General features: G+C 45.8%; 1 protein-coding gene across 3 annotated transcripts in view; it reads left to right on the forward strand.

Annotated features, from left to right (window-relative positions):
- CHCHD6 (coiled-coil-helix-coiled-coil-helix domain containing 6) overlaps positions 1-14622 on the forward strand; it is a 1117425-nt gene that overhangs the window by 794875 nt on the left and 307928 nt on the right. The gene's annotated exons all lie outside the window — the stretch shown is intronic.

The following is a 14622-nucleotide window of genomic DNA, read 5'->3' on the forward strand; positions in this document are numbered from 1 at the left end:
AGTAGCTATCAATACCGGCAACGCCTAAAGCGCATTTCCACTTCCTTTCATTGGCAGCTCCTGATACATATACCTTTGACTTCTGGGCGGCATCTACCACAGACCACAGCATTCTTTGTCTCCGTAAGACTAATCGAATGCTGTCGGTGAACGCTTCTCTTCCCCCTTCCTTACTAAAATCTAATGGAGAATAACGAAAAAAATATATAGTATTTTTTTTATGCAAATAGCGTATCAAGCACTTGCTGCCCGCAGTCCTCACCAGATCCACACAAATCAATATTCTGCTATCGCACCTTCCTGACAGTCCTATTATTATCTGGAGATGTTTTTTATCCCTTCCGTGAACTGGGAAAAGCAATACCTTGCACGAAAACAAGTCCCTTTAAAACCTTTGCTACTTATACAGGCTCACATAGCACTTACTTTTTTTTTTTTTTTTAAACATAATTTTATTAGTTTACCAAGTTTGCACAGTTCGTACATTGGCGTGACATTACATAATAACTCGTACACTGAACTTGCACTGTAAAATAGCTTCTTGTCCGCTTCCCATAGCTGTTCCCGGCTCCTACAATTGTCTACCATAATGCACGATTCGGCAAATAATATATACACAACAATAATAACATTCCCTCCCCCCTCCCCTGTCTCCCTGGGTCCTTGCAGATCTCTCCTCATCCTGTTCAGTCTGTCTCCATCTGTTTCCCTCATCATACACATTACACATTTCTTACCGCTTTGTACTGGTCTACCCGTGTCTCGGTCTCAGCCACTACCCTGCGTGCTGTCGTTTGTGGCAGGATAATCTACATCTAAAGCTCGCCCCGCTTCCAGCAGAGCATCCCATTCTGTTGCTATAGGAGTCCTCCTTAACCCTCTCGCTTCCTCCCGCCTCAGTGCTGCACTCCCCCATCTCACCATCTCAGTATGCCATGCATAGATTGTAGGTGGCGTTTTTGATTTCCAACTCTTGGTGATTGCTCGCACTGCCAATAAAAGTGCTAGGTTCACAAACGTGTTCAGCACTTTATATTTTGAGGTCCCCATCCTTAATCCTAGGATAAGCTCTCTATTGTAGCCGGCACTTCTCTGTGTGTCATCTCCGCCATATGGCGTCTAATCGAATCCCAGTATCCTCCAAGTCTATGACAGGACCATACCATACGTATGAGATCCGCTCCTTCTATTCGACATCTAGGGCAATGATGTTCTGTATTTGGGTACATATTGTCTAATCTATGCGGTGTAAGGTATGCCCTATGTAAGAGCATGGTTTGGATGAACTTGAACCTTGCATTCCGTGATACCTTCTTCGGGTGTTCCACTACCCTCTCCCATTCCCTGTCCTCTAAGGCTCTGCCTATGTCACCCTCACATGCTGTGCGCAGTGGCAGCAGATCTATTTGTGTATGAGAGCGCAGCCCTACATACAGCCATTTAATGAGGTGTCGGCCCCTCCCCATATAGTAAAGTGTTTTAACCAGATCATTCGTGTCTGGCTCTTGTCTCTGCGGGGCCCACTCTGTCCTGACATACTGTAATAGTGCTGCGTGTAAGAGGTATAAATGATCCGGAGCCCCGGTTTCTCGTACGAAATTATCGTGATCCATTAACATCCCGTCTCTAAAAAGATCCGCCTCCGTGCTGACCGCCACATCCAACCAAGGCGTCAGCCTGCGCGTCGTCAAGCATCCATCTTGTAAAGGTACACCAAGCAGGGGTATGTTCCCCGCATATGCAGGGGTTGTTCCAGTGTACTGCAGGGCTGCCCTCCAGCATCTCACGGCGGTGTGCAAAAGGGGGGGGAGATCCCTCGGGATCCTGCTGTGTGGTAGCAAAAGGGTGTGTAGAGCCCCTCTCTCAATATCCTGCTCAGTCATCCCTATTTCCTGTAAATTGCGCCCTGCTGTCCAGTAGGACAACCACTGCAACTGACAGGCATAAAAATGAGCTCTGAGATCGGGCACTCTCAAGCCTCCTCCCGAGGTGCTACGCTGTAGCTTCTTAAGGCTAATCTTCCGCCTACCTGTCCCCCATATCAGATCTATTAATAATGTATTCATCAATTTGAAAGTGGTGCCCGGTAGCATAAGCGGTATATTCATAAAATAGTAGAGCAGCCTCGGAAGGACCACCATTTTTGCTATTGCCGCCCTGCCTGCGACCGACAGTGGCAGAGCAGTCCAAAAGGCAATGCTAGATCGCAATGCCCTAAGTGCTCTATTCAGGTTGCCCTCCACCATGTCTATCTGGGCCACATAGCACTTACTTGTTTTACTAACTGTTGTTGTAAAGCAAACCGGTAACTCATTCTAGGATTGGAATTACTGCTTAGAAGTGTGGAAGTTAATACTGAGACCTAGGATGATATTTTGCATACACTCGTTCTTCCCAGCATACGCACACAAAGCAACATTACAATTTAGCTTAACAAATTGTTCAGAAATGTACTGGAAGGTAAAGAAACAGCCCAAATTATTTTTAGAAAGAAAAATAGACAATCGTCAACTTTATACCCCATGACATAAAAGCCTAAGCATGCACAGCTTGCTCAAATCCACGCCACCTAATTCTACCACACATATCACATTTGAACATCTCATAATTCCATGCCACACAATTCAACTATAAATAATTTAACCCTACATTCCATACCACATAATTACAATCCTATAAATGAAAAAGCACATATTTCTACTTCACTCCATACCACATAATTCCACATCACATAATAACATTCCACACAACTTCATAGCACTCCAAACCGCATAATTACACTCCACACAATTCAACTACACATAATTCAACTTCAACCTATATAATTATACGTCACACAACATATTTACACTCAACTCCAAAACATAGAATTACCCTCCACAAAATACAACTCCGCAACATGCTGCATAATTCCACTCCGCACAATTATACACCACACCATGCCACATAATTCCACACATCACACAATTCCACAATTCATCCCCACGCAATTCATCACACATAATTACTCCACATAATACCACTCAGCACCACATAATTAACCTCCACATAATTATGCTCTCATCTATATTGCATAAATACACTCCACATAAAGCCAGTCTATGCCACGTAGCAACATTCCACATAACTACACTTCACACCATGCCTCATAATACCACTCAACATAATTTTCACACAGCAGCGCACACTTCCACGTCACTCATTTCAACTCTACACATTTCCATTCCACACCACATAATTCAACAACAAACTACATAATTCAAACCAACAACAGAATTACACAACACACCACATACATCCAATCTACACCACAAAATTCCACATCTTGCTACAGTATTTAACAGCACACCACATAAGTAAACTCCACTACATACCACTCTACAATGCAAAATATCATTCCAGATAATCCCACTCCATGACACACAATCCCACTCCACATAATTCCAGTACACTCAATACCACATAATTACTATCCACATAATTACATTATTTCGCTACACAGATCCAATCCACACAACACAATTCCACAACTAACAATTCCAATCCAAACCACATATGTCCACTTGACACGACAAACATTCACTCCACTCCAAGCAGAAAACACATAGGTAAAATACACTGTCCTTTACAACGTCAATAGCTCTAACTCTCACAAATGCGAGACCAATTGCATTGCAAATGCTTGTTTACCTTCCAATGCGACCCAGCAGATCCTGTTAATTTTTTTATTTATTTTACGGAGTTTTATATAGCACGAACTTGACCCGTATCGGGTATCAGAGCGCTTTACATGAGCACCAGATGCGTTACATGAGACACATTCATATTTGTTAGGCACGGGGAGATTACGTGATTTGCCCAGAATCACAGGATGTTCAGCGTCATTGCCGAGACTCGAACCCAGTTCCCCAGATTCGAGGTCGACCGCCCTAGCCGTTAGGCCAACTCCTCTCCCAACTATGAGTAAGAATAGGCATATGGAGGGCTAAGCAGAAGAGCTGAAGTATGTAGATGTAAAAGTAGTGGAAGGTAGGTTCAAGTAGGAGTATGCAGGAGTAAGAGTGCAAGTAGGAGTAGGTAGGACTAAGTTAATGGTAATAAGGGAATTGGCAAATACGGTAGTAAAAGTAAGAATAGCAGTAAGTAGACGTAATAGGAGTGTAGGGAGGTGGAATCTGACTGCATGGTTGCCCCCACTTTTTTCCTGGTGTTTGAATGGTTTTTGACCAGTCTGGCTGGGATCCTGCTATCCAGGACCCCAGCCTATCTGCTTACTCCCGTAAATGATTGGAGTGCATATTAGATGCACTAGTGATTGGATACTGTGGTACCTTATGAGCCCTTAGTATATGGTACCCTAGGTACCAAGGGCATAGGTACTTCACAGGCCTACCAGGGGCTGAAGCATGCATTATGCCACCCCTGGGAAGAAGACCAAATCTGACACCACAGGCCTGCTACTGCAGCCTGGGTGAGGTAGTGTTAGCACTCCTCACTGAGGAGGTATAGGTTCCTATATCTCACCATACACACACATATAAACCTATCAGTCACCCCTAAGGCAGGCCCTATCAATCCTGAGGGCAGGGTGCTTGGTTTGCAATGTGAGGGGCTGCCTCTGCCTTAGCAGGGCCCCTCTGCAGCTGGCAGGGTCTATTCCTTGTGGCTGTTTGTGGATGCGGTTAAACCGTATACTCTTAAGTGCATTATAACCTCCCGGTTAATGCTAACTTTGGAATGACTGCATCAAAACATGTCGTGTTTGGTGTCAAACAACTTGGAATCATACCCCCACACCAGTAACTGGTGTGGGAGTATGATCCCACCCTTCTAGAGGGGACGACATGTACCTACTGTGGTAACACGGTAGAAATCTGAAAGAGCCTTGGCATCACAAAATGGATGCCACCAGCACAGACACTGGGCTGCCCTCCTTCTGCTGACTGAAACTCGCAGTGGAGGAAGCCCGACAAAAGGCATCCTGTCACAGGGAGGTGTCACCACCTTCCAATCAGGATTTAGTGTATTGGGGCTGGGTGGGTGCACTCCTAGAGTGCTTTGAAGTCCTGCACTGGGGGCGCAGTAGGCTCCTCTGTGCATATGCCAGCTCAAACTGGTTCAGGGGCTACTTGTCCCTGCTCTGGCGCGAAACTGGACAAAGGGAAGTGGGTGTAACCACCCCCTACCCTGACCCTCCCAGAGGAGTGGTCATAGAGCTAGTCCCTCCCCTATTTTCAGTATAAGAAAGCAAACTTTGCCATTGCAAAGTAGATAACCCTGGACGACGCTCTACAAAGAAGAATCCTGGCCCTTCGACGTTCCACTACCTTTGGAAGACAGAAGAATCTCCCTTGGAGTCAAGGAGTGACTCCCCTGCTTGGCAGGCACCAAAAACTTGAATCCACGGTCGCAAACTTTCCCGCTCCCGCCGGAGTTCGAAGTACCTGCAGCCCCGGAAGTGGATTTCCTGACTTCTCGACGGCCATTGTGAGTCCCCAGCAGAGCTGAGGCGAGTGGACCCCACGAGTGATGAGGAACAGCAATACCCGGGTACCGTGCACTATTGTCGAGTGCAACCCCTTCACGACGTTCTACGAACTTGTGCATTGGACCATTTGTGGCCCAAGCCTCCAGCAGGTTTTGCAGCGAACATCAGAGGCCTACCCCGTCCCGAGTGACCGTGGGCTCCTGTGAAGCATTTCCTCAAGAGGCGCCTTCGCGATCCCTTGCCCGTTGGCTTGTGGGTCCCCCGAAGACTTTCTTATCGACTAAAAGGGCTCCCCTGGTTGCTCCAGGCCTGCCCTCACTCACCCTCGCTGGGTGAGTCCCTCAGACCTTGCTGGTCTGCACCATCGACGTTCTTCACTCTACACAAGACTTGCTGTTGTCAAGGCTTTTTGGCTCCAATCCGGTTGCCGACACCGCCATCAGCTGCAGACGTTGTGGGATACTCCGAATCCAGCTGCTGGTCATCGTCGATCTCTCCTGGACCTCGTGAGCGAAGAGTCAAAACACCATCGACGACCTGAAATCACCTGACATCTGTGGTCAGCCATCTTCCTGGCCACTGGTCACTGGCAAGTGACTTTGAACACTGTCCCTTCAATTTTCAGGTCATCTGCATCTCGAATCCACCCTTGGACTCCACCGGACACTTCTTCAGTCGACGCAAGCAGCAAGTCTTCTTTGGTCTCCATAGAAAACAGCGACGCGACCCGACACCAAAAGACACCTATGCACCCGGCTTCCCTGGGTGAGGTAACTCGTGCACTCCGGTGCCCTAGTGTGTGTTGGCCCTCGAATTACTTACCTTGTAAGTGGCTTGCTTGTAGACTTCCTCGAAGTACCCTAAAACTTTAAAAATCAAACCGCGACTTGCTCCATTATAATCAATTGAGAACCCGCGGCTGTGTTCACACACTGCATGCGTCTCCCGTGGGCCTGTTACTTACCTGCTTTCACTGCAGTAGTGAAGCCCCAGCGATTCTACAGGCCCTAGGCCTTGTCATTTTGCAAGTCGACATTCTTAACCCATTTTTTTAGTATATGGTCTGGTACGCCCCTAGGGCCCCAGCCATATAAGTGCTTAACTTATTGTGAAACGTTGATATTTGAATGTGTTCCTGGCTTCTAATCTCATAAAAAGATTAGTAGAGTGTGTCTAGAAATAAATACATATATATTTGATATACATACCTGTGTGGTGTCCTTTCATTTGGTAATTCAAGAGATTATAAGGTAAAACACGCTGCTTTACATTCCTCAGAGACTTAGCCTGAAGGCTGCTCTCCACAGCTACCACTAGGATAGCTTTCTTTAAAAGGTTGTCTTAAACCTATCTACCATAAGAGTCGAATTGGACTGGTGCAAGGTGGCCACTATAACTAGTGACCAGCATATGCCAGGCCAACTTCTCACAAGGAGTAAGAGGAGAAATGAGTAAGAGCAGGAGGAAATAGGCGTAATAAGTTGTAAGTGGAAGCAAGAGTATGTTGGAATAATAAAACGTAAGAGTGGGAACAAATATGAGGTGTAAGAGAAAGGTAAAATTAAGAGGTTATGTAGCACAGTAAGAGGAAGTATGAAACATGAGAAGAAACAAAAATCAGCAGTAGGACTCTATTTACTGTATTCTTCCACCAGTACTGAATTTCTTTAAACAGGCCTTTAAATCTTGTTTCTATATTGTCAGATGCGATGTGCATTCAAAGACAAAGGTCAAATATGAGGCTCGGTCTTCCAAGGAGCTTGGTGTTTACTTTTCAATCTCCATCTTCAAAGTGAGAGGATTTATATGACAATCATGCTGGCTTCTCAGGTGTGGTGTACAATGATATTTTTTTTCTAACACAAAGACAAATTTGAATGTCTGTAAGTGAACTGTGCATATATTTCCCAGAATATGGAAAGCACAAAAGAAGCACATTATGTGTTAATTCAACTTGTTTGTCTGTGCAAATATAATGCTCATTTCAATTGAAGATGTGTTGTCCAATAGCAGTGCACTACTACACCATGCATACTCCCCTCTGCAGCACTCCACACTCACTGCTCTATACTCTGCACCAATCCTCACTATGCCACTCTACTCCGTGTCACTGCACTCTACTCTGCACCACTTTACCCGACGCTTCTCTACTCCACACCACTCTACGCCAATGCACTCGACCACACACTTCTCTGCCATGCACCAATGCACTCTTTGCCACTGTCCGCCAATCCACTGTAAGCCACTCAAATCCACTCTGCACCATTGTTCTCTATGGCACTGCGCCCTGCACAACTCCACTCTACCCTGCACCACTCCACTCTACGCCACTTCACTCTACTCCGAAACAAAGTACTCTACGCCACTGCACTCTATGCCACTGTACTTCAATCTGCGCAACTCCACTCTACGCCATTCGACTCTATGCCACTCTAATCTACTCTACGCCACTCTAATCTACTCTGCGTCACTGCACTTTACTCCAGTGAACTCTACACCATTTTACTCAAAGCCAATGCACTCTACACCAATCTATTACGCACCACTGTACTTTGAGCCTCTTCACTGTAGTCCAGCCTACTCCACTGTGTCACTCCACTCTATATCATTCTACTCTGCTCAGTGCCACTCTATGACACTAAGACGCTCTACGCAACTCCCTCTATGTCAGTCCATGCCACTTTACTCCACTCTATCCTATGGCTCGCTACTCCACTCAACTGAACTGCACTCTATGCCGCTCCACTCTTCTCTATGCCACTCGACTCTATAGCACTCCACTCTACGCCATTCCACTCCCCTACAGTACTCCAGTCTGTGCCACCCCACTCTACAATAATCTCCAATTTATGTCACTCTACTCTACAACACTGTACTCCACTCAAAACCCTCTATGACTCCACTCAAAACCCTCTATGCCACTCCACTGTGCTCTACACCACTCCACAACACTATGGCACTACACTCTACAACACTCTACTCCACTCTGACACTCTTCTCCTGTCCATGCCACTGTATGCCTTTTCATTCTGACACTCTACTCCCTCCATGACAGTCCCCAACACTCCACTCTATGACACTCCACTCCACTGTGCTTTACACCACTCCACAACACTATGGCACTACACTCTACAACACTCTACTCCACTCTGACACTCTTCTCCTCTTCATGCCACTCCATGCCCTTTCATTCTGGCACTCTACTCCCCCCATGACAGTCCCCAACACTCTACTCTGACACTCCACTTCACTCTGCTTTACGCCACTCCACGACTCTACGCCACTCCATAATACTCCACTGTACTCCACTTTATGACACTCCACTCTCCTTCACCCCACTAACTTTTAGCAATGCTGAACAGCAGCCAGGCTGGTGTACAACATGGCTAAGATAGACTGGCAAAGCCACTAGCTCTTGCATAGGTGAGACCTATTGGCTGTCACAATGCTTGTTTATTCTCCCACTCCCCAGGGGATCTGTCTGGAGGGTGGAATCTCCAGCCCTGCAGCGGAGACCCCCAATCCTACAAGACTTTGTTTCTTTCATGAGATCTGTCATTTCACCAGCTCTGCAGACAGAAGCCATTGTTATCCGCCTATGAAATTCTGGGGAGTTTGCACCCGTGGACCTATCGATGCTACGGTAGAGGGCAAGTGTCATTCTGTATCCCTCGGCAGACGCAACATTGTAGCCCTGCGTCTGTGTGGAATGGCGTGGCGTTTGGTTTTCAAAATCTGGTGGCTGTGGGCTGCAGGCTGGTTAAGGGAAAGGCCCGGCTCCATTCGGCAACGCAGGGCAGCAGGGTGCGCTGGTTTCTTCCACCGGTGGTGGCTGTCTGCTGACAGAGCAGGCGGGGCTACACAGGTTAGCGGGGCGGGCGACCAGGGCGCCCGGTCAAGTGGTCCACCATAAATCTAAAATCTGAAAAAAAACTCAATGAATATTGATAAAATACTTGTACGGTTTTCCTAGGACCCCAGCTCCTGGCTGCCTGTCTTTGGCGCTGCTGTGCCTTGCTCTCAAAACCCAGGACAAGACGCCGACTACGTGCCCGTATTTTTTCACCCGAAAATGCATTCAAATTTATATGCAAAACATCTCGCATGTATTTGCAGCGAGTGCGGCGCGTGAGAAATGGTATATAGATGTTCAGTCGGCAGCCCAAACAATTAGAGAACCGTTAGGTAGGGTGTCAATTAAAATGTCGCTTCAATGAACGCCAGGTATAAAATGTCCTCTTTGAAATGAAAAAATAAAAAAATCTTGCAAACACTTTGTTTTCACTGAATTGAAATGCATCTGAAATTAAGGTACAAATGGCTGCCATTTCAAGAACAAGTTGAAAGGCGCGTTTGGGGGACTTTTGCTACAGTTGTGGAAGTGACTTGCAAAGTAACTATTTACTGACTGGTTGTATCAGAGGGCATGGCGAATTTACATTCTTATAGTGTAATCTTCTTAGAGATCAGTTTTACATTTTAAGTTTGGAATTATTATGTAATTCATTTGGTTACTGGTCTATAATTTCCTCCCCTTAAATACAGTCTATTTCCAAAACTGCGATGGACTAAAATTCCCTTTGCTATACATTTTCTTTCCCGTTTCCCAGTGAGTTACCGGTGTAGATTTTATTTCAAGTGGTTCTCTCACAACAGTTCTGCCTCACAGTCGTTTATTTCTTTATTCATTTATGATGTGCACTTTGGATTTTTAATGGATCATGTCCTCTTACTATTCTGATGATACGTTTTGCTGTTTCTGGATTGATTTGGAGCCTCAAAACTCTCGGAAGTTGTGCCTTTGACCTGGAAGGAATCACTCCAGAAACAGGTCAACACCAAAAAGTGACTAAGGCTTCCTATCTGTATCCCTGGTGTGAAATTAATTTGTTAAGAAATATATATACATTTGTTAGCATTCAATTGAATTTTTATATTTTTTTGAAAAGTGAAAATAAATTATTTTAATTTAACAATATTTCCTATGGTGTTTTATTTTAAGTTCCTTCCTTCATTATTTGCTATGAAAGGGCGTTGCAGAGCCTGTGGTTGGCCATGTGTGGTGGAGGACTTACTCCAGCTCTGTGTTGGGGTTCATTTACAACTGTTTTGAGTCTTTTTTGGCTGTAGTAACTGTAGAGGTGCAGTTTGTGAATAGAGATGGGCTTACTCTTTTGCGGGTTGGTGCATATCCCTCCCTAAACCCCTCCTTACTCCTCCCTTAACCTACCCCCATTTTGTTATAAATATTCCCAATTTTCCATCCACGCAAAGCCAGCGCTTGTTTCTGAAGCACTGGCAGAGACCGCCGTCACAGCGGTTCCTGTCACTGCTGTTTAGAGTCTGGTGCACGGCCTCGCCAACATCCTCAGCCATCCATCAAACTTTTTGTTTTTATGTTCAAGAAGAAAATGCTTCCCTCACCAAGGGGTAGCATTTAGCAGTTTTCACTGCCACTCACTGCCAGGGTTTTCCTGGCAGTGACGGACAGGGCAAACTGACCTCTAATTCCGCCCTCCTAAATGAGGTTACTCTCCCGCCGTGAATGTGGTTTAACAATGATGGAGACAGAGTGGTCTCCACCGGGATTAAACCAAAGGCTTGCCCGCATTTAAATCAGGCAAGCAGACCACAGTCTTGGTGGTATGGATACTCGTTTGCTGTTGTGGCGGAGTATCCATACCGCCAAGCTGTACATCAGGCCCATAGTATCATGTTTTGTGGGAAACCCGGCTTAAGAACAGTCTTAGAACTTATGTTCCTCCAAAAGGCCAGAAACCCGTTTAGCTAAGTCTTGCTCCATGATTTTCAGGATGGTGCAAGAAGGGTGATGGGTCTATGGCTTATCATGTTGACTGGGTCCAAAGAGGGATTTTTCAAGAGTAGTGTTACATTGCCTATGAAGGCGTCAGAAGCTAGCGACAAGGTGATACTGCTGAGAGAAGGCGACTAGCTAGAGCCAAGATCTGAAGAACTGAGTCTGAGCAAGGGTTTTGTAGATATTCTGATTTTAGATGAACAAGTTCACTGCTGACATTGGCCGTTGACAGCAAACACAGTGCTCATATGCCAGTTGACAATTGCCCTGCCAGACCATGCCCTCCCCAATATGGCTGATTCAGTGCTGACATCCAGGTGCACAGCATATAACTTTTAAAGCACTGTGCTACACTCGCCATGCCTTCTATGGGCTTGGCTTCAAATGGATTTCTTTGACATTTCACTCCCACACTTCCACATTGTCAGTCTGGAAGTCACCAAACAGAAGTTTCAGTGGTGTGAAAAAGGATGGTCCCTAACGCGATATAAAATTGTAGGAGCGCCAGAGACATTGTTGGACACTACATTGGATTCTATTATCTGACAGCCCTTGGGAATGCACTTGGCCATTAAGGCTGTGGGGAATTCAAGGTGGACAGTGTAGGCGCCCATTGAAGTGGCATGGAAGAGATGGGATTTGGATGAGTCCAGCTTCCAGGTGGCAGAGTGGCAGCTCTGTACTCACAAGATGAGACCCTGGGGAACGGAAGAGATGGTGACTGCCATCCTTCTCCTACTGGGTGACGTAGGGTCAGTGCAACAGCCAGAGGTGCACTGAGAATTGATACTCAGGTTTAGAATCCATTTCGCTGTAGCCTATGAAGCCATATATCTTGTAAGGCCATCCCCAGAGAGCGGCCATCTTTCACTGCCATGACTAGACTGCTAGTTTACTCACCAGAGGTGCTCTCTTGCTCAGGAATCACTATAATCAGGGTACGACCATGCTTGGTGATGGCACTTAATTTATCTGTGCTTTGCACAGTGTAAATTCACCCCAGCGAAATCCCTAAGCTTTTCTCAGGACGACCCTTTCTAGATCTAAGAGGGGACTTTTTTAGCATGCTCCATTTCTTATGCTTATATTCCTCATTAGTAAACATCCGTCACCCCGCATGTTGTTACAACGCTGTCGTTACAACAACCGCGTTGTAACAACGCATACCATTACCCCGCAAGTCGTTACAACGACTTGCAGAGTGGAGAGAAGGTGTTGGATTTAAAATCCAACAACTTCCCTACTGTCCGCACAGACTGGTGTTGGAATAGTACATTTTACTGTTCCAACATCCAGCGCCCCCCTCCGCAAGTCGTCGTTACGACTTGCGGTGTAATGTTCTGCGTTGTTACAACGCTGTTGTTGTAACGACCGTGTTGTAACAACATGCGGGGTGAGGGAAAGCGGGAAAAAGAGGCATATTCTCCTCATTATATCATAAACCTGACGTCATATTTGTTCTAGTAATTATCTTTGAACCGTATTTTGAATGTGCGTGGTTCTGGCAGCATGCATCTTTGCTTGTTACAATTTACTCAATGGCTGCAGCTTTGTATTTCTATGGTATGCTTTGTGTGGCTATGGAATGGTTCCCAGTCACCAAGTTCGTTTATAGGTAGGGCCCTCTATAACCTTTCACTGGAATCCTGAAGCTGGGGGTGCAGCACCGTTGATCTGCTGATGACTCTGGATGAGCAGAATGCCCTGTTCAGTCAGTATGCTTAGGATACTAGTGGGCATAATGCCACCAGCGCTAGCAGCAAGGAGTCCTGATGATCCATCGCATCTCCTAGATTGGAGATGGCTTCGCGGGTTCAAGGGATGCCGTGGCCTGCCTGTGCTTGGAGTCGCCATTTTCTGCTTAGACTGGGACTGATTGTATGTGTAGATGCCCTCACCCTTACCGAATCTTCATCAACGGAGTAGAGTTAAACGGACTTGTTTCCATTATGTCTCCAAGTCGTGAATCCAAGCGAAACTTGCGATGCTTCGAAATAAAATGTAATTGTGCTAATGTGTAAACCTGTTCTTATATAAAGAGCTCTTATACTTGTTGGATTTTATTCACACTATAAAAACTTGCAAATGTATAAACAAAACTCATAAATAGCTCTGTTAGGAACTATCATGAGAGAGCGGAGGGCCAGGGCGAAGTGCTGCAAAATGAGGCAAGTACAGTTATGAAGTCAAAGAGATGATGAAAACTAGGAAAAGGGACAGAGCTAGAGAGGCACGTAGCGACAGTCCGCATCAAAGAGACCGGTAAGAATTAAAAAGTAAGGTGGGGGCGTGTAGACAGTGAAAGGAAGGAAGAGTGGACGAAAGGAGGGTGAAAAGAGGGATACATAGAAGGATAAAAAAATGATGAATAGGAAGGATGGGTTAAAGAATGGAGTGGAGCAAATGAAAGTTGGGTGAAACATTGGGGGGATGGAATGGTGAAAAGATAGATGAATAAGAGGTGAAAGGATGCGTGGGTACCTGGTTGTTTTGATTGATGGTGAGTGGTTGGAAAAAAAATAGATGGATGGGTGAATTGATGAAGGGTGAATGGATGGATACATGGTGGGTGAACAGAGGGATAGATGCGTGGACATGTGGGCAGCTATCTGAAAAGATGGGTGGGAGGTTGGATAGATGCAAAGTTGAATGGACAGATGGATTAATGACTATATGGATGGAAGGGTGAAATGGTGAATAGCTGAAAAGATGGATGGATGAAAGGATGGACAAATTGAAAGGTAAAAAACATTTTAATTTATAACCCTAGAAACATGCAATATTAACTGAAGTATACGAAGATTGTGGGATGGATAAACAGCTTTGACCTCTCGCTATACTGGGCATCTGGTGGAGAATGGAAGGGGAAAGAGGAAGATTAGTTGGGGGAGATCTAGAAGGAAGAACAGGCCGAGGAACAGCAGGGGACAAAGGAAGAGAGCCTGGAAACAAAGAATCACCATGATGAGTAGAAGTAGGGTACGGGAGAGGAATCGGGGGAAGGATGAAGAAGGTCACGAGGTGAAGTATAAGGAGGATCATGAGGTGAAGGGGAAGAGGGTTCAGGAGGGGGTGATCAGGAAAAGCAAGATCTGGCTGGAGGAGCCAAGGGATCAGGTAAAGGGTCAGCAGGATCCAGAAGAAGAGGCTGCTTTTTAGGAGGTGGAACATACAAATGTGGAAGAGGAGGACTAGTGTCAGCTGGAGGAGGAGCAACGTGTGGGATCAAGGCTCAGGAAAAAACAGCGATCCTATGGTGGACCATCTGACTATGATCAGGAGCTGGTGTATAAAGATGACCAGACCATGTTTGCAT

Source organism: Triturus cristatus, chromosome 9, assembly GCF_964204655.1.
Source record: "Triturus cristatus chromosome 9, aTriCri1.1, whole genome shotgun sequence".
Taxonomy (NCBI): Eukaryota; Metazoa; Chordata; class Amphibia; order Caudata; family Salamandridae; genus Triturus; species Triturus cristatus.